The sequence below is a fragment of the Panulirus ornatus genome, chromosome 16 (assembly GCF_036320965.1).
Source record: "Panulirus ornatus isolate Po-2019 chromosome 16, ASM3632096v1, whole genome shotgun sequence".
NCBI classification, from domain to species: Eukaryota; Metazoa; Arthropoda; class Malacostraca; order Decapoda; family Palinuridae; genus Panulirus; species Panulirus ornatus.
In genome coordinates, this window is record NC_092239.1 from 11,703,320 (window position 1) to 11,725,214 (window position 21,895).

Here is a 21,895-nt window from a genome sequence, read left to right on the forward strand (position 1 = left end):
CATCACTGTATTACCCTGTAACAGTGGGATGATTTGAACATCTTCACTATATCAACTAGCAACAGTGAGGCTCTACCCCATTTCCCATAATTTAAGCATCTTCACTATATCACTCTCACAAAATGAACCTGGACGAGAATAAATCCACCATGGCTTCAACTTCCTGGCAGCTGGAGAGCTCGTAATTAGTTTATGGCAGAAACCAATTAACGGTTTTCCGAGTTGTAAACATAGACTTCAGGTTTTCTTGAAATATGTTCAGATAATGGCTCAAGGAAAATGATACAGTGAAATGTATATGAATGTATATAATGCTTGGAATTTTATCATGTGACTGTTGATGGTACTTATGGCGTATGGTGAAGATAGATAGATAGATAGATATAGATAGAGAGAGAGAGAGAGAGAGAGAGAGAGAGAGAGAGAGAGAGAGAGAGAGAGAGCCTTTAGTGCTTATAGTTCTGTGCATTTGTTATGGGAATCTGAAACTCATATCTCCAAAGTTCATTTGGCTTCAGATACTACACAGAAATGAAGGGATACAAGTATAATGCAATATCTTGGGGACTTTGTCCCATTTTCAGGCGATGTCTAGAGGAATTATCTGTCCAATTTCCAGGCGATGTTTAGAGGAATGTTCACATCGGTAGTTGAGTGATAAGTGAACCGATAATGAAACTTGCTTTCCTCAACAGGATGGGAAGGCGCTGAAGTATTAAGCCAGCTGCTTCCTCGTTCTTAGTTGATTCGATTTACTTGGAGCCAAGGTCATTAAAGATGTGAGGAACACTCCGTCTTCAAGGTCCCATTTGTCTCCGGAACAGCTGGAACAAAGAGGAATTGTAGTTCAAGCGCTTTCGTCTTTTCCTCTCTTTTACCGCTCCTTGAAGCCTGTAGCAGCATCAACAAGGTCGTCTGAGGTCGTCTCCAAATAGTTATCAGCCAAGGTGGAAGAAGCTACCAGTTGCTTGGCCTCTCTTCCAGGTATATGGTTTTTTTTTTTTACAGCGTCAGGCCCCTTGCCACTTCCATCACTCTTAGGGAGCTACGGTTCTCCTCCTACTGGACAGTGAGCCAAAAGCGAGACTTCTTGGGTTAATGTAGTTGAGCTCACTGTATACCGAGCGTGTCGTCCTACAGAACTCTTGCAGTTTCATGCATGTTGGGCCATTAAGTGGTAGTCGGCAACTTTTCTTTCCCGGATAAAGTGGTATTCAGGGGCAGCTAGGGAAAGGTGCACGGAGCGTAGGGGTGATGACGAGTACCAAGAGAAGAGTTTAGGGCAGTAAGTAATTAGTCTTCTTAGGTACTCGTCTTCCTGAGTAGTGTGGCCCTTAACAGCATATAGATGGGCCATCCTTACGCGAGCATTAGTTTCGGTCAAGTAAGCAAGGTCCAGGTTTTATCGCCGCTGTTCTACGAGCGAGTCAGTGGAGAGGTGGGTTTGAGTGAGTCGTCCTAGGCGTTACCCTAGCTAGGCACCTGTGGGTCTCCGCAAGGCTTCTGGCGGCTTTCCAGACAACACCAGATCGCTGAAGGCTGAGGCGGGAAACACGAATGGCAATCCAGGGAGAACTGTCGATCCTAACATCACCCAATCTTGGGTCGTGTTGTGTCTTCTGTGGGCCAGGAATCTAAATAGAGGCTCAGAGTCTTTTCTTACGTAAAATTCAGTGCTTTTTTTTTTATGCTCCCTTAAATCTATCGCTGTTGGAAGATAGTGTGGGTCCTGAGGAAGTAGTTTAATGTCGGGAATGTGAAACACTCGGGGGGGGGGAAAAAAAAAAGGAGGGAGGGGAAGTCGTGGACATCTTTGATATAGACTCTGTCTCCCATCCTTTTAAATCTTCCACCTGTTTTATCTGAAATGACATCGATGGTCCTGGATCCCACAGGCCTAGCCTGGCACGTTGCACTCTCCCGAGGTTGTAATTGAGGCGTCTGGCAACAATATGTGGGTAAGTTGTCGGCAGTCACCGGGATGGAGGTGATGATCTCGCATTGGGAAAGGGTTAAAGGGAGTTAGGATCCCCCCCCCCCCCCCCCCCCCACCCTAGCCCACGATTCCCCGAGTTTTCTCACGAGAGAGAGAGAGAGAGAGAGAGAGAGAGAGAGAGAGAGAGAGAGAGAGAGGGGGGGGGGGGGGGAGATCTGCGAACAAGAACTCGGCAGCGCCTGCCAAAGTGCGATCATCCAAAAGCCCCATAAAATCATCGCACTCGATAAGCTGTGTCTGCGTTTTCTTTCTTCTGTCTAATTGTCTGTCTATCTATCTCTCTATCTATATATGTATGTATTCATCTATCTATCTACTCCAGGACTCCTTCCCCAAGGGGGTTTCTGTAGCCTTAGGAGTTCACGACCAGGATAGACTTCTTTGAAGCGAGGAGCTGTTTGACAAGCAGGTGGAGTCCGACTACACACACACACACACACACACACACACACAGTAGTAGTTAGCATTACTGAACACAAAGCCTGTACCCTTTTTGTGAGGACAAATCACCGTTATTTCACGAGAAGTCTTGTCAAGGAAGCTCCTCGCTTCAAAGAAGTCTATCTTGATAAAGAAGTGTTGGGGCTGCAGGAACCCCTGTAGGAGGGGTTCTGGGGTTTATATATATATATATATGTATGTATATATATATATATATATATATATATATATATATATATATATATATATATATATATATATATAATAACGCTACCTCGCTAATTGCGGGAAATGGCGAATAATATGATATATATATATATATATATATATATATATATATATATATATATATATATATATATATATGTGTGTGTGTGTGTGTTTTGTAGCATAAGAACGGTGGTTCTAGTGAGTTACAAGCAAGTCACCTACATAGCAATCTAAGCGAGTGTTCACAAACTTTCTATATAAAATTAAGGTTGACCACGGAGCAATGCATCATAATTGCATCATTGTCATGTAGAAACAGTTTCATCCAAACAGCTCGGAGGGGAGGATTCTGGTGAAGTTATTATACAAATATTTCGGAGCATCACTGTGTTGATTCGTGAAAGAAAAGCAAGAAGGTGCCCTCTGGAGCGTATGTGAGTAGCTGGCAACTATGCATCTCGTGGGTGTTTCGGCCATGTCGTCTGCTGGAGGGAAAATTGTCGTTCATTCTACGACTTTGAGAATGTTATAGGCACTCCCCAACCAGGCGAAACTTAGGGCTTTTGTGTAGTAGTAGAACGATGTTAGGTTATATAGAGAAGTAGTGTCCACATTGTGAGGAGGGTCCATGTGCCTCACAATTGCCCGGCGTCCATGTGACAGGCCTGGCTAAATATTAAGATTCCCAGAATTTCGGAACGACCTAGCATTTGAAGTCAGAATTTGTGGTTATCAAAAAATTATTATTTCGTATAATTTTCCTTAAATAACAGTGAATATTTGTTGTTCCTGTTGGTTAAAACCATCACTTTTACGACGTCAATTTCATAAATACATATGAGTTGGCAACTCTCTTACTTTGTTGACGTTTTAGTCAATTTAATCATTTTTCTTCAGATCTCTCACGTCTCTGTATGTGCAAACATAGACTGAAGTTCCGTGGTCGTGATTGCACTCTTAAACGTCTTAGTCGAGTGCTAGCGTTTGAAAAACCAGGCGTGTTGCGACATATAACTCAGAAGACTATAGTGACATAGTGTTTTATAGTGTTCGATACCCGGTAGTTGTACAATAGTGAAAAGTTATTTACGGCTTGAAAAGTCAGCTGAACGTTGTCAACAATCACTCTATATCCGTCTTAGTGTGACACGTGCTCGTTTGACTTTTCCATCTGTGGTTGAACTGACAGTGAACATTAATGTCTCATGACGTGTATTTTCAAACTTAATGTAGAAAAGACATTGTTCCATAAACGTACTGAAAACACATAACTGTCGAGGTGTCTTTTACGGTGACGAACTGACTGACATTTTGCGTGGATGATTTTCAGGTGGGATCGGATCTCTAGGACATGAGTCAGAGGATCATCTCGTCCCCATCACATCATTCAGGTAAGTCTTGATGGCGAAACAAACGTACACAAAGATTGGATGGCACTAAAGGGGCCGAATAACGTAACTGATTCATGTTGGTGTCACTATCATTGATTGTTTTGAAGTGCTTCATTTTTTGGATACGTTTGTTTTTCCATCAAATATCACACCGTCCTTCAAAGTGATTCAACGCCAGGTAAGCTAAGCTTTAAATTGTTTAAGTTATATAGATTGTTTTCGTTTAATTTAGGTTTTGCTCTTCTGAAGGCACGTTGTATTTCTTGTTTCACAGTAGACGAAACTGTTTCATTCGATAGTTTCATATTCAAACTGCGCTTCGAAAATTGCAACTGTCATTAGTTCTTTCCGAAGACGTTCGTCAGTTCTTGAATGAATTATTTCAGATACAACTTTTATTATCAGTATTATTCTTGCAGTCCTGCAGCACATTAGCTTTGTGTGGGAATTCCAGGTGAACGAAAGTTTTAAATTTCTTTACGACGCGCGTTTCATATACTCGTTAAGGAAAAGTTATAGATAAGTATATTTTCTTTTTAAAGTATCGCACGGTAATGAAGTACCTCATTCGCCCATAAATAATACATTTCATTTTAAAGATGATGGGACTAAAGGCCTGTAATAAGCCCTCAATCTTTGCCTGTCGATACAAAGGGTTCGGTGCACCTTCGACTCCACATTTTCTGAATCACGGTACGCGTCCGCTCGAAGCTGTATTGAACTATTCGTTTATGCGTCTGAACAGAAAACAAAGCACGGCTTCGACCAAGCATGTACGAACCTGGTCGAAGCTGCTCCGAGCCCCTCTGCTCGTCGAGATAGGACTTCTTATGGCTTCTACCAGGCGTTTAAGACCTGGTATAACCCTGGTCGACTCTGTGCCTAGCCCCCTCTATGTTTGTTACGACTTTAAGCTGACGTGTCCCAGACTTCGGTTCGTATCTGCACTGTGTTGACTACGTCGAGAACATCGTCCAGACTATGTACATGTTGATCTTGAGTAAACAAACGAACCATTTACCTGACTTGGGGAAACATTTCAGACTTTTTAGAGATATTTTTCGTGTAATTTTTTTTATAGTCTAGGAGCAAAAGGAGCGAGTGAATAGAAGGCTAAAAACTCAGTGTTGAGAAATATTTTCTCAGTCCTTTGCTGAAATTATCGTTATACCATAAGTACGAGAGACGTAGCCTAGAGAAACAATAGCGTGTTGATTTTGGCAGTGGTAGTGAGTGGATCCGTTTTTTGACGAACAGTGTCCATGTATTCTGCGTTTAAAGTTTTAACAATGCCTTTTTTTTCCCCCTGTGGAGTTCTTTTGAGCACGCTTTTGTATACGGGATCATTTTCTTTTAGGATTGTTTCTTTTTCTTTAATAATTGCCAGGTCTTAGCTTAATAAGGGTTCTTGTCATTGAAGTCCTGTTCTCTTGTGTGTCATTTCTGACACGAGCTAGGTGGGTTTCGGAGCTATAGGCGCATGTAGGTAGATGTGTGTGTTATGCATGATTGTATACGTATGGTAGAAATGGATAGATAGAAAACGTATTCACACAATCCGTCCCTTCAATTTGTTCTTTACTGAGTTTTGTGTTTTCTTGGTTATCGTGTTAATCAGATCATATTTTGTTTACTGAACTGTTCGACTTTAGATTGCCAGTTGTGCATCATTAGTATTAGTTATCTGGTCTTCAGCAGTTGCCTTTAAATGTATGTTACTCTGGTATAAGCGTTTAGACTTGTTAGCTGTAGGTTTTAAGACCGTTTTTATTCGCCTTTTTTTTTACACCACTTCTTCACAAGCCTAAGTTGTGTAGATTTTGTACGTTTTTAAGTGTTCGAATCAGCATTATCTTGTGCAGGTTATACTCATACAGCTGTCGAGTATTACTCTAGTGTTCTGCAGGCTGCAGAAGGCCAGTTCAAGGCAAGTGTAGGTTTTTTTTTTTTTCTTAACTCGTCCTCAAACAATTCTCATAGGGAACTTTGTATCGCCCCCATTAGCTGTAGCAATATCCGGGTCTTCAGTATGTAATTTCTCCAATTATTTTGTGACGTCTTCTGGTTGGCTTTTATCCCACTTTGGATCGTTTTAGGGGAGGGGGGGGGGGGGGAGGAGAGCTTGTCAGGGTCTGAGTAAACTCTCATTTTCAAAACACTTTCATTTTCATCACCCCTTTATCTTCCCTATACACCCATCACTACACCAATGATCCTTGACTTAACAAATTACGGTTTAGGTTAAAGGTTAACTTTTACACACACACACACACACACACACACACACACACACACACACACTCAGACGCACGCACACACACACACACACACACACACATACACACACACACACACACACACACACATACACACACACACACACACACATACACACACACACACTCAGACACTTTCACACGCGCACACACACACACACACACACTCACACACACACAGACGCGCACACACACACAGACACGCACACACACACACACAAAACACTGCAACTCACACTAACATCCACATCTGAGTTGTATTGAAACCTGCAAAATTTAGTGTCATCCTTAACCTACATATCTGTTCTCCCTTTTCGACCTTTTTTTAAAAAGGACTTTATCCACCTGGGATCCCAAACTGACCCATTATTCATGAAATATGATTACAGGAAGTATTTTTTTGTACCCAACATGATCAACGAATGTTAAACGAAGGAGGAAGCGGTATCCTGTTGCATTCATTGGTCATAAATCTAGCAACGAGAGTGATACAGGGGAGAGAGTAGATTGAATAAGAATATTTTGAATCGCAGTTACTGTATAGCACGTAAGGAAATTTGAATGTGCGAAGATAAATAGAAATTACTAGATGTCGCGTTACAGATTAAATTATTTGGCCATGGCAAATTTCCATTGGGGTCTACGAAGAAGATAAGGCTGAAAATATTATATTAGAGTAGTTTTTTGATATTATCTTGCCCTGAGGTATTTTGGTAAGAAGAATAAAATGAAAATATTGGGTATAACAAGTGAAAATATAGATAATGCAATGGCGTAACTTCAGTCATGAAGAACAGAAAATGGGGGTAGGAAGGACTGTTGTTTCTGAGCACTTTGGAAATTTGCTCGTAAGATACTGAATAGAATGTCCAGATTTTTGAGAAGCTTACTCAAAATTTTCCATCCGTTTTCCTTGACGCACATGTTATTCCACCAAAGAAAATGGTCAATACCGCACCTTTTGTGAGTGATGGTCGATGGCATTCTTTCCGTTACAACAGCATTGTTGCCCCCCAGGCACACATCGTCAGCTAGCTGTTCACCATCTCCTTAGCTTACACGTTCAATCACATTCGCTCACCAGGTAATCCACTACAGTCGTACGAAACCATTCAGATTCAAATTAAATTGTGGTGCGGTGCACGCGGGTCCCTCCCCCTGTATATGTAGACGTGAACTTTGTAAATGTTTTCTGTAGAGTAAATTTCATGGAAGAAAGTCAGGTCCAAATCATGAAGGGTGTTAAGGCAATGCTTAGTGAGCCAGCCACTACGAGCAAGTAGGTCGATAGAAAAGCTGCCTATGTATATAATACGTTTTTCGCCAAGGCACGTTAAGTGTGTGTGTAATTGTATACCCGTTTTTAAGTGAATGATTGCGTGCGTGGAAAGGATTATGTCTTTGCCATCTACTGTGCACATGCGGTTCAACATTTTAAACCTTGGACTCAACCATGCTGTTCGTACAGATAGAAAATGATGTTAGAGTCTCTCAACGGCAATGTCTCACAGTTAGCCTCGGGTATACAGTGGGAAGAGGAGAGATGTCATCTTCCCCAGATACTGCTGTTGGTTCTGAATGTGTGAACAGGGCAATGTTGTTATTGAGTTTGGATGAGGGTGGAGGAGCGTCCGTCACGGAACCCCTTGCATACCTTGTATGGCCTGTTTTATAAGGGCACTGTCCTCATGTGGACTCGATGAAGCACCTCGCTTCGTGCGAATGACTGACTTTGGTTAGTCATTCGAAGCTCGAACCATTTAGGTGATTGACATACGTTGGCTCCAGAAAGTTGTGGCTTTATTGTTGGTTTTAACAGCGTGGAGCAAATGTTTCGTGTGGCACCCGTTGGTTTCCGCGTTGCTCAACGGTGGTACACATTTCGAAAGAGAGGTAGATTCGTAGGCTCGTTTATCTATCGCCCTGGAGCATTTGTTCACACAAAGCCAGAACACAGCTTGACTGTGGTCAAATGTCTAGCACAAATCTATTGTTTTTCAGTTCTGGACAGCGGAAGAGAAATATTCTATAATCACGACAATTACAAAACAGAAAAAATATTATGCAGAATTAAGTCGATCATTTTACAAATAGATTCGCTCAAAGACGGCAAATGATTAGTGTCAGTTAGAGAGAGAGAGAAAAAAAAAGATATTCGGATAAACAGATTACGGTTATCGCGTATAACCAAAGCGGTTTAAGGGTACGAGTCTATGAACATCTCAGGATTAGGTTTCAGCTACACGGGAATTCTTTTTCATCCGTTGTTGCACAAAATCACCATCAAAACGGGCAAATTGGGTGATGTAATTACGCTAACCAATGATCAACATACACACGGTTCTCCATCATCATTAGACGGGCGTGGTACGGTGGTACGTGGTACGCGTATTCAAGGTGGTGTTCTATCCCCTTTGACCTTTATTAATTCAGGGATTTAATCTACTGTAACGATTAGGTTCGATGATTATTTCAGTGTGTGGTCGAGGAAAAAAGTAGAGAGACTAGATTGACCGTTTTCTGTTCGATTTGAAATGTTCTTGGATAAACACTTGTCGAGGTGCATGAAGAACAGTTACTTGTTCACTTGAATCTGTTGTTCGTCGTAGGTCGAAGTGAACGAAGAACAATTACTTGGGATATGTTTAGATAGAAATACCATCTTTAGTCATGTAGTATACAAGCCACTACCTCCATAACTCTTCATGTCAAAATAGCATTTACCTTTATGGCATTATGATATGCTCTACATATTTTTCCCAGTCCTGTTATGAAAATTTGTCCCGCGAATTTTCATCCAGGAACTTGTAGAAAGTGGACTGATAGATAAATGATAATGCACAGGTAAACATTATGGTTTGATATGATGAAGTGGTGTTCTGAGATTGATTCATTTGTTTTTTGTTTTTTGTTTTTGTTTAAGAAACTCGAAAGAGGAGATTTGACACTGCAGCTGATGCCTTATTTAATATAGATTATTAGCATAAAGTATTGTACCATCATTTTACGATCATTTACCTGATATAGGGAAGCAGTTGTAATTTTTCATATTTCATTTTCGAAGGTTGACAGTAATAGATTTCAAACCATCTACATCATTCTTAATCCAACTAGTATATTCCTTTTTTTTTATTGTTGGAATTTTCATATATTCAATTGTATTGTCTCTCTGCTTCCTGGGCCAGAATTCGCGGCTCATTTTTTATGCCAGGGAGGGAAAAGATAATGCACTCTTTGTCCTCTTTTGAAAATGCTGAAAAATACTCGTACGCTAGTTACCTAAGGATGAAATCAACTGGGAAAACTTCTGAAAAAAAAAAATCAGGTCATGAATTCTATTATGAGGGGGAGGGAAAACAACATTCTTTTAAGAGCGAATAAAACAGATGAAAATTCATTTTCGTCGGCTTACCTTCACAGTGTTATTAATAGATTGAGTGGAAACCAGAGTCGTATACTTATCATCATGAATTTGTGTGTGTGTGTGTGTGTGTGTGTGTGTGAGGAGAGAGTTTTACTCTCATGTTGCCCGTTCTCTTAGTTTTACACTCGTGTTGCCCGTTCTCTTAGCCTTTTATGTAATGTACCACGTTTGTATCGTATGTACACACACACACACACACACACATTGTTTCTGTGCACACATTGTTTCTGTGCACACGTGTGTATTTGTGTGCTTATGCGCGTGCGTTTTTATGCAGTGTTTTTGTGTGTACTTTTGTGTCCGTCCATATATCTGCGTGTGCATTACTGTGTCCTTCTGTTTACACGTGTGCATGTGTGTGTATGTGTGTGTTTGTGTGTGTGCATGTATGTGTATGTGTGTGTGCATGTGTTTGTGTATGTGTGTGTGTGTGTGTGTGTGTGTGTGTGTGTGTGTGTGTGTGTGTGTGTGTGTAAAGTAGATTATAGATGCGTGTAGGCTGAGGCAACGGGAGATGATAATTCAGGCCTTTCGTTGTGGGTCACATCTGTGTTTTCTGATCGCCGAGAGAGAGAGAGAGAGAGAGAGAGAGAGAGAGAGAGAGAGAGAGAGAGAGAGAGAGAGAGAGTGAGGGAAGGTATTGTACAGTGTAGTATAACTGTCATGAATGATCATCCTTTGTACAGAATGCAGAATATTCATGGGGAAATCCCTGTTTGTTCCTCCATACATCATATATATATATATGTTTTTTTTTCATACTATTCGCCATTTCCCGCATTAGCGAGGTAGCGTTAAGAACAGAGGACTGGACCTTTGAGGGAATATCCTCACCTGGCCCCCTTCTCTGTTCCTTCTTTTGGAAAATTAAAAAAAAAATGAGAGGGGAGGATTTCCAGCCCCCCGCTCCCTTCCCTTTTAGTCGCCTTCTACGACACGCAGGGAATACGTGGGAAGTATTCTTTCTCCCCTACCCCCAGGGATTTATATATATATATATATATATATATATATATATATATATATATATATATATATATATATATCAAACTGCTCTCCAACCAGTGTGCTGCGAAAGGTTCACTCGCCAGTAGCACTGTATCGCAGAGCTGAATCGTATTTACAAGTGTCGCGATGTAAAAGAGAGAATTTAACGATGAAAAATATATGCAGGAGACGACTGGTGTGTACGGTGTATATATCCTGGAATCACCGCGGCTTCTTGGACGGTCCATCCCAAATTCTCTTCTCGGAGTACCACTCTGACCAGGCTGTTACGTGACACGTGACAGCAGGCCTTAACGTGACACGTGACAAGTGACAGCAGGCCTTAACGTGACACGTGACACTAGGCTCTTGCTTGGCACCAGACTCCATCAGCATCAAGGCTGCACTCCGCCCAGCAGCAGGGGCAGGCAGGATGGACTCCGTTGAAGCGCGAAGTTCCTCCACGAAACAGTCCTTCCTTTCGGCCGTTGGCGATAACACAGCCTAGCCTCAGACGACGCTTGAGTTGCTGTGTGTGTAATACAGAGCCGAGCGGAGAGGAGCTTGCGTGTGTGCGGTATATGTATATAATTGCATTTACTCTCATGTGGCCTTTAATCATCCCCTCGATTACTGGTCATGGATTATAATACTTATCCCATAATGACAGCATGATATGTGGGACTAATAATTGTTTTAAGTTTAATCCCCTGGTTTATAAGGTTTAATGGATTTCATTATGGGTCATTAAAGGTAAATCCTGACTTCATCTATTAAGGTTGGGTGATTCGTTACGATTTATTGAGTATGTATTGGTCATGATAGTACCTACTTTGCAGGGTGATCAGCCCATAACAGTCTTCTGCGTATCATTAATAATAGGAGCAGTAGACCATGGGAGATGGAATGGTGCTACATGTGTCTGGCGAGCCTATTGTATGGGGCTTATCTTTCTCACCCATTTGTTTTCGTTGTATATCTTTAAAAAATCACTGTGGGGAATGTCGCCCCACTTCCATCTTAAGAAAAAGTCACTGTGGGGAATGTCACCATTCTTTCAGTTTGGGTTTGCCTACGCAAAGGTAAGAGTTCCTTCTCTCGGCGTCTAGATTCAGAAAATTACCTTTTAAAGAACTGACGCATTCTGTAGTGTCGTTTACGTCTGGGCATGTCTTTTTCATCCTAAAAAGCTACTCTTGTTATATGTATATATATGTTTAATATATATATATATATATATATATATATATATATATATATATATGTGTGTGTGTGTGTGTGTCTGTGTGTGTGTACTTACTCAGGGATCCCTTCTGTGTTTATGGGATTCGTGCAGCGCTTAGGAAGCCGGCCACGTCCACCGTGCGGAGCCGTAGATCAAGAGAGTGTAGTGACGTTGTCTGCCCCCCCATTATAACACGCTAGATCAATATGAATGACGACTGCAACACAATATGAAAGAATCAATACATCTCTCAAGATGCTATACAAGTTACAGTACTCTTTTAAAGACCCGATTACTGTAAAATATTTACGTAAATGCCAAGTTAAAAAGGGAATTTTTTTTTGCCATTCACTTGGGGTTGGATGAAGCAGGTTATGTGATGTTGGTCAACCCATTAAAAACTGATCGGTCTAGGCTCGAGCAACAGACATGGGTGTGCTACACAAGGGCTTTTGTAACATTTGGGCTACAAGGCCCGGCAGCGGACACTTTGAATCTAAGATGGAGCTTTTAATATTCTGTTGTGGATTCCCGAGGAACAAGGCGAAGGTTGAGACCTTGGAAGTCAAAAAAAGAAAAAAAAGATTGAAAAAATAAAAACCGCTTCGTTTTTCTCTCTGGCCGCACACTCCAGCTTTTATTTTTTTTGGGGGAGGTATATATTATTCGAATTTTTTTTTACCATATTTTCTTACACTGTGTAGAGGAAATGAATATGGAGCATGTACAAATGCCATAATTTCCAGGCTTAACCACTCACTGTCATGATTAGAATATGCTGATAACGTGGTTCAGTGAACGAGAATTTCCACCTACGGGTCTTACTGTCATCCAGTCTTTACGATCTACGCAGAGTAATCTTTTAATAAGGTTAACAATGTATATCCTGAAATCTAAACACATATCATCTCGACACTGCGTAAGATCTCGCCCTTCTCCTCTTTATAATCAAGAGAAAGGATTAGATTACTTTCTGGGTTGCTATAGAAGCTGTAACAAGACATTTCTCTGGTATGGTTACATTATTCTAAGTCCATAAAGAACACTTGTTTTCAGAAAGTGGATCGGCCAACCGAAATATAGCTGCGAAAGGAAATCTACCCATTTTGTGGTCATCCGAAGTAGCAAATTATTACCAGGAAAGTTTAGCGTGAACTTTTTGAGAGAGGAACGAAGGAACTTCAAAGTGTATTGCAGGCGGGGTAATATTGCTACTCCCTTTGTAAAACGGAAATGCTCTTTGTAAGGCCGTAAATGCCAAACCGCAAGTACTCACGTGAGGTAAGAGTTAAAGGTGGTGGTAAGTCGAGGGTTCTGCGTCTGAGGTTGAATTCTCAGGTTGCAGGTGGAGTCTGTCTGTAACCTAATGTTAGACGTTGTGGAACTACACTTACGACCTAGTTCTGTATGATGGAGGTGTTCAGGACGCCACAGGATATGTATTCATTTGTGTTATATGCAGTGTATATATATATATATATATATATATATATATATATATATATATATATATATATATATATATATATACATATATATATATATATATATATATATATATATATATATATATAGGGACAGTCACTTGTTTACCTAATGGCGTCCTAGCTACGTCTCTTCGTTGTATATCAACTGTCTTATATTTCTGTCTTATATCTCCCCTGATGATGTGATTATTTCACGAAAGTGCACTTGGGAACTTATCGTGTTTCATTTCCCCGTGGACTAATAGGAATATATTGCTGACAAAGAAAGCCGTTGTAGACTCTGGTGTATATTAAAAGTTTTCTTAGAAATTTAAAGGTGGAGGGTAAGGGTGTGAAGTAAGGTTCCTTGTCAAATATATGGAACTGAAACACTTAGAGTATATCAGCATTTGGTGTGAAGGGCGAGGAAGGGTTTGGTGGGTAGGGCGTGAAGGGTGAGGAAGGGTTTGGTGGGTAGGGCGTGAAGGGCGAGGAAGGGTTTGGTGGGTAGGGCGTGAAGGACGAGGAAGGGTTTGGTGGGTAGGGCGTGAAGGGTGAGGAAGGGTTTGGTGGGTAGGGAGTGAAGGGCGAGGAAGGGTTTGGTGTTGTTCCTCTTAAAAAAAAAAAAAAAAAAAAAAAAAAATTATAGCCAACGACGCCGTCAGAAATCATTTTAATTCGTTGGTAGTTTAAAGTCATCTTGGAGTAGACGTGAGGACTCTTTCTCCTTCATTGTTTTCCCAGAACTAAAGAACCCGGTTCTCCGAAGTGGGTCTCCAAGAGGATGCCGAAGGCACGAGCGCACACACAGACACACAGACTCTCTCTCTCTCTCTCTCTCTCTCTCTCTCTCTCTCTCTCTCTCTCTCTCTCTCTCTCTCTCTCCATCGGCAAGGTAGCACGGTGGCTGTTCACCAGGCTGCCTGCCCACGCCACGCGCACGCAAGCCAACACGCAGGTTGGCCTGTAAGGTCAACTTGTCCCAACTGGACCGGATGATGTCGTGCTCAATGCCGCGTGAGGGCGGAGCTACAGCACCGTGGAGTGAGTTGCCCAGGGCTCGAGGACACGCGTGAGAGAGAGAGAGAGAGAGAGAGAGAGAGAGAGAGAGAGAGAGAGAGAGAGAGAGAGAGAGAGACTAAAAATGATGATCACATTCAGAAAACTTTTTTTTTTTCCTTTTTTGGCTGATTCAGAATGATGATTTTCCTGTGAACAAAAGCCACCCACCCTCCCCCTCTTTCGTCGTACCCACGCCACTGTTTTGAGATGCAGTATATCTCAAAAAGAAATGCAATATAAAACAGATATACATATACTCCCAGTTTCTGTAATGACTATATATACATATACTCCCAGTTTCTGTAATGACTATATATACATATACTCCCAGTTTCTGTAATGACTATATATACATATACTCCCAGTTTCTATAATGACTACATATACATATACTCCCAGTTTCTTTAATGACTATATATACATATACTCCCAGTTTCTATAATGACTATATATACATATACTCCCAGTTTCTATAATGACTATATATACATATACTCCCAGTTTCTATAATGACTATATATCGACACCTTCATTTTTCGAAACGGCTCTGCATAAAAGATCGGAGTCTATAAAACAAAGAGATACGTCCCAGTTGCGACAGAGGCTCTGCAGGAAGGTTTGTTTGTGTGGAGTAAAACTGCATCACGAGGGAAGTAAAGAAAAGAAAAAAACCTGGTAATTATCCCCATCATTAATACTCAGATTTTTACAGTGTACGTAAAGGAGCCTTGACGTAATGCACCACACTAATTGGCATTGGTCATTTTGGATACAATACGATCTCTCGATCACCACCTGTACCTCAACAGTGTATGCCTTTGCTTTTGAAAGATTAATTACCTTTGACCGCCGACAGATTATATTTAGTCTCGACAGAGCATGTGTGAATAGATGGTTTTTTCTTCTTCGTCGAAGCGTTTAACAGAAGTGTCCGTAGTGTCGTCACATTCAAATGTCGTCAGAATGGTTGGGTGATCAGTAAACAGACGACGCTGTGGGTGATAATGATGTTAGCCATATTTATGTATATATATATGTATGTTTATATGTGTGTGCGTGTCACCCTCTCCCGCTCACACTCCGAACGCCACCCAGTACTGAGACATTACAAACACCGTCTCGACAGGGCCAACACCGTTCATGTCCACTTTGCAATTAGCTTAAAGAAGACACGTAGCACTTGCTACTCTTGTTCTCCTGCAATGTCTGCATATAAACGCACACAAAAGGTCGCACTTTATGACCTGTGGTCCCGACAAGTGGTCGTGGCTAGCCTCCTGAGTGATGCAGGAGCCTCTTAAGGAATAAAGGAACCTGTGGGGCAGGTCTTAAGAATATATATAGTTTCGCCAGGTGCCCATTTTATAGACCCATCTCTAAAGGGAATGGGGAATAACAGGGTTGTATTATCTGGGACTCCCCTGTAATTCATGGGTCACAACACTATACCTGGCTTATAGTACTAGTGTGTGTGTGTGTGTGTGTTTGTGTGTGGGTGTGTTTGTGTGTGGGTGTGTGCGCGATTCTTGTGTATTATTTGGATAGAGATTTTTACCCGTGCGTGTAATGCACATATACACACTTCAGCTCACTTCATGTGTGGATGTGTGTATCTTCAGAAATGATTTTTGTGTGTCCGTGAGTGTGATTATGCATCTCTTGGTGTGTGCATGTGTGTGAGTTCATATATATATATATATATATATATATATGTATATATATATATGTATATTTCTCTTCTGTGTACATTATTCCTCGTTTTCGACTACCAAGCATGAACGTATATATATATATATATATATATATATATATATATATATATATATACATATGTATGTGTGTGTTTATGACTAGAGGTAGTTTAAAAAGAGGAGAAGGGAGCATCTCTCTCTCCGGCCTTGACTCTCACGGTGAGATGGGTTGGGTCAATTTAGCGAAAGTAACCGTGTGAATGAGTGTTGGCCGTGCTCGGGACGACGGCTGCCTTACCCTGATAAGTGTTAATGGTGCGTAGCGGACCACAGCCCAGCGGCAGGAGGAGGAGGAGGAGAAGGAGGAGAGGGATGCTTCTTGACCGCAGAGCTCCAGAGCTGGCCTTCCTGCATGCCTCTTTCCCTTCCTCCGCTTCACCGTGTACCAAGACCTGAAGAAGGAGGGGCTTTATGCTTCTTGACCGCTGATCTAGGGCTAGCGCGCCTCTTCTGCCCCATCCTCCGCCTTGCTTTGACAAGCACACATGTCTCAAGGCACTTATGATAACGGGGCCAAAATGGATTTTACTCAGCTCTGTATTTACTTCCTTATATATAAGACTTAAGGATAAGAAAGTTTAACAAAATGGAGTTAGTTTGAGTGTTTTGAGTATACCAAAGATGCGTGTTCGTAATCTATTTTATGAACCAGAGATTATTTTAAGAGCATAGGTGTTATTGCTGGCATGAATCACAGTTATATTGTTGCATGGGAGTTGAGTTTACTTTGGAGAAGTCGGTTTGGTGGCGTTAAAGAATTAGCAAAGTTGGTGTTCAATGTTTCGAGACACATTTATGCAACTTCACATCCGTTTCAAATGTAGCGTGAGCTTGCTATGTTCTGGGCTCGCTTGTTCTAACAAACTTCCAAATGTTCTGCATGCAGTTGGAAACTACCCAACGACCGTATCATAAAGACTACAGGGCAATAATGAGAGTATATATGCGAAAAACTTATTAACCATCTCCCTTGGTTAATGAGGGCCAACACTTGCAATCATCCAACAGAAGAAAGAAATAATTTGCCATGTTACATACTGGAAGAATTGGTCTTATAGTTCCTCGTTCTTAGAGCACTGGTCTTCCTCAGTGAGGGGTTTACCGGTCCTTTCACAGAGGACATAGCAGTGGACCTCCGTGGTGGAGCGGTTAGCGTTCGTGACCTTGACGCATTCACGGGCCGCCCAGGGTCGAGCGAATAGGTTCGAATCCTGGTTTGCGGCATTGAGTCCACAGTCAGCCCAGCTCTTCATCCACCCTTTAGAGGTTGGTCGATAAAATGGGTACCCGACTCAAGCTAGGGTGTATATATATATATATATATATATATATATATATATATATATATATATATATATATATATATATATATATATATATTTTTTTATACTATTCGCCATCTCCCGCATTAGCGAGGTAGCGTTAAGAACAGAGGACTGGGCCTTTGAGCGAATATCTATACCAGGCCCCCTTCTCTGTTCCTTCCTTTGGAAAAAAAAAAAAAAAATGAGAGGGGAGGATTTCCAGCCACCCGCTCCCATATATATATATATATATATATATATATATATATATATATATATATATATATCCTCTTGGTCAATCTTTCCTCACTCATTCTCTCCATGTGCCCAAACCATTTCAAAACACCCTCTTCTGCTCTCTCAACCACGCTCTTTTTATTTCCACACATCTCTCTTACCCTTACGTTACTTACTCGATCAAACCACCTCACACCACACATTGTCCTCAAACATCTCATTTCCAGCACATCCATCCTCCTGCGCACAACTCTATCCATAGCCCACGCCTCGCAACCATACAACATTGTTGGAACCACTATTCCTTCAAACATACCCATTTTTGCTTTCCGAGATAATGTTCTCGACTTCCACACATTTTTCAAGGCTCCCAAAATTTTCGCCCCCTCCCCCACCCTATGTGTCGGAGGTGGAGGGAACGAGGAGAAGAGGGAGACCAAATTGGAGGTGGAAAGATGGAGTGAAAAAGATTTTGTGTGATCGGGGCCTGAACATGCAGGAGGGTGAAAGGAGGGCAAGGAATAGAGTGAATTGGAGCGATGTGGTATACAGGGGTTGACGTGCTGTCAGTGGATTGAATCAAGGCATGTGAAGCGTCTGGGGTAAACCATGGAAAGCTGTGTAGGTATGTATATTTTGCGTGTGTGGACGTGTGTATGTACATGTGTATGGGGGGGGTTGGGCCATTTCTTTCGTCTGTTTCCTTGCGCTACCTCGCAAACGCGGGAGACAGCGACAAAGTATAAAAAAAAAAAAAAAAAAAAATATATATATATATATTGTATAGCGCTAATGAGATGACCTTAATTAGTGCCTGCTGTGCCGTCTCAGTTAACATGGACAAAAGTAGATCCACATCGGAAACTGGTCAAGTGTGTGAGTCTCAAGCACTCCGCATCCCACCAACGCTCGTGTGAGACGCGTTGCCGTCGAGCGACGTCACGCGTGCAGGGGAGATGGACACGTTGGTATATGTGGTTGGTCAAGTACTGACACGAAGGTGTCGTCTGTATTCCCGATCGTCCTCGAGTGCTCAAGTCTTCTCATTCCTCGTTGCACAGTGGCCAGAATGTTGTTGTTTCGTGGGTTTGGGACTATATATATCACACACCCAATAACCATATTTCATAGACTGAAGAGTAAACAAACTTTACCCTGTGTGGCATTTCGCCATAATGGTTTGGGTAAATCAAAAGGACTCTCTGAGGCTCTGGTCACCGACCATGTGTCAGTCACCAGCTACCATGTGGGGGACTGGGACTACCCAACACGGCCCAGCTTATCCAAGGTGGGTTCTTCGCCGTCAGTGGGTGGTAGGAGACGCACCCAGCAGAACCCACGAAAAGAGCGTGCGTTCCCTACGTCGCTCAAAGAAAGACTATACTGCCAGACCTTCGGAAGCTGCCATGCTACGTAGGACGGGTTGTATGATGATGCGTAGTCTCTCTCTCTCTCTCTCTCTCTCTCTCTCTCTCTCTCTCTCTCTCTCTTTGTTACCGCTGCTGCAGCAAATCAGCTGCCTCTCTCGCCAGAATCAAGCTTTGAAGTCCATGGAATGAACGATCATCCATCATATAAACGTTTTGTTTTATTTTTTTTTTTTTTCGTATCCGAAACGTTTCATTTCAGTCCTGAGATTTACTTACAGCTCCATCCTGCTTACGAATTCACTTCGGTAAAAAAAAAAAAGACTCAAATGCTAATTTCTTCGTTTGCATACTCACAGGACTCTAGCAGACAAACCATCGTGTGGGTAGATATTGATGACTGTATATTCATAGCAAATACAGAGACTAATTAATGAAAGTAACTCCTCTTTTAGGTAATCACGTCTGAGTTCGGTTTGCGTATCGCACGTGTTGACTATGCAAATGAGGTGATAAATGTATTAGTATTAGCATCATTATTACCATCGGTAGGATGAAGAGCGATCACGATTCCCTCTTTATGTTTTCGGTAGGGTGATGTGTGATTACAGTCCCGTCTGAGGTTTTCCGCAGGGTGAAATGTAATTATGCTAACATCTGATGTTTTTTGGTAGGGTGAAATGTAATTACGATCCCGTCCGATGGTTTCGGTAGGGTGAAATGTTATCACAGTCACGTCTGATGTCTTCGGTAGGGTAAAATGTAATTATCATCCTTTCTGATGTCTTAGGTAGGGTGAAATGTAATTACAGTCACGTCTGATGTCTTCGGTAAGGTAAAATGTAATTACCATCCTGTCTGATGTTTTCGGTAGGGTGAAATGTAATTACAATCCCGTCTGATGTTTTCAGTAGGGTGAAGTGTGTAATCACGATCCTCTCTGATGTTAGACTTTTCATCGTCAGTGGACGACATAAACAGATCGTCACGACCCATCTAAAAGAAAAGATAAACGAAGAAGAAGATTCTAAGATGCAGACTCCGTAGGACAGTAGATGAATCGCCTGAATGAACTCGTGATGATCATAATTCTCCACTTGCAAGGAAGGGAGTTAGTGACCCGGGGATGTAGGGCACCAATGTAAACACAATAAAGATCAAGAAGAATCCAACGCTCCAGCCAGAACAACCGTCTTGTCGATTAGGCTACAGGCTTTGATGTTTTAATTGTATCCCTTTTAGAAAGAGTGTTTACTTTTTTTTCCCCCCTCACCACTTTTTCGTAAGTGATATTCTTCATTCGATGTTCGCAATGAAATATTCCTTTTGTAATGCTAACTGTCGACCCAGCAAAAGAGCGAATGGTATATGTAAAATCGTGAAAAGTATTTTAATTGGATTTTATACACTTTCTCGACAACGAGATGCATTCTAAAACTTACTCAGAAATGCGCTCAGGTCGCGAGGAGGGAGAGAGAGAGAGAGAGAGTGGTCTGGTATGACAGGGGTTCCAACCACTTCTCGTTTATCAAGATTAGATAAAGAATATTCTAGATTCGTTTGCTTACGAGCATTTGATGAATATGTGGAGCCCAGAACGATACAAGGGTGAAAGTTGTAGTCCAGACACCATTCATTTCATGTATCCTGGAGGAATACACAGCTTAACTTCCAGGTCTCTAAGGCTATAAGACAAAGTCTCTGTTTCAAGTAAATACGTCTCCCGTACATATGCAAATGAGCTGAGTTAGTTAGATTATACGGTGAAATTTAATGGCTTCCCTCGTTTTCACTCTTGATTTGCTAACCATATTTCGTATGTTGATGACCTTATGCTGGTTGTGTCTAGGAGAATAACATTACCCTAGAATTTACAGCACACGTGATATATATATATATATATATATATATATATATATATATATATATATATATATATATATATATATATATATATATATATATATTGGAAAGGTTCACAATTTTGCGCGTGATCAAGATATTCCTATGAGTCCACGGGGAAAATGAAACACGAAAAGATCCCAAGTGCACTTTCGTGTAATAATCACTTCATCAGGGGAGACACAAGAGAGAAATATAACAGTCATTTGATATACATCTCTTCGATGTATATTAACTGAGTCTTGGAAAGAGGGGCAAGTATGAAGTCTGTTGGGGATGAGAGAGCTTGGGAAGTGAGTCAGTTGTTGTTCGCTGATGATACAGCGCTGGTGGCGGATTCATGTGAGAAACTGCAGAAGCTGGTGACGGAGTTTGGTAAAGTGTGTGGAAGAAGAAAGTTAAGAGTAAATGTGAATAAGAGCAAGGTTATTAGGTACAGTAGGGTTGAGGGTCAAGTCAATTGGGAGGTGAGTTTGAATGGTGAAAAACTGGAGGAAGTGAAGTGTTTTAGATATCTGGGAGTGGATCTGCCAGCGGATGGAACCATGGAAGCGGAAGTGGATCATAGGGTGGGGGAGGGGGCGAAAATTTTGGGAGCCTTGAAAAATGTGTGGAAGTCGAGAACATTATCCCGGAAAGCAAAAATGGGTATGTTTGAAGGAATAGTAGTTCCAACAATGTTGTATGGTTGCGAGGCGTGGGCTATGGATAGAGTTGTGCGCAGGAGGATGGATGTGCTGGAAATGAGATGTTTGAGGACAATGTGTGGTGTGAGGTGGTTTGATCGAGTAAGTAACGTAAGGGTAAGAGAGATGTGTGGAAATAAAAAGAGCGTGGTTGAGAGAGCAGAAGAGGG

General features: G+C 41.5%; 1 protein-coding gene across 3 annotated transcripts in view; it reads left to right on the top strand.

Annotated features, from left to right (window-relative positions):
• The window catches only part of LOC139754137 (A disintegrin and metalloproteinase with thrombospondin motifs 5-like), a 461,304-nt gene that overhangs the window by 77,646 nt on the left and 361,763 nt on the right, over positions 1–21,895 (top strand). For all 3 annotated transcript variants that reach the window (XM_071671263.1, XM_071671262.1, XM_071671265.1), the window contains exon 3: positions 3,978–4,038. The gene's annotated coding sequence lies outside the window, so the exon portion shown is untranslated. The remainder of the gene's footprint in view (positions 1–3,977; positions 4,039–21,895) is intronic.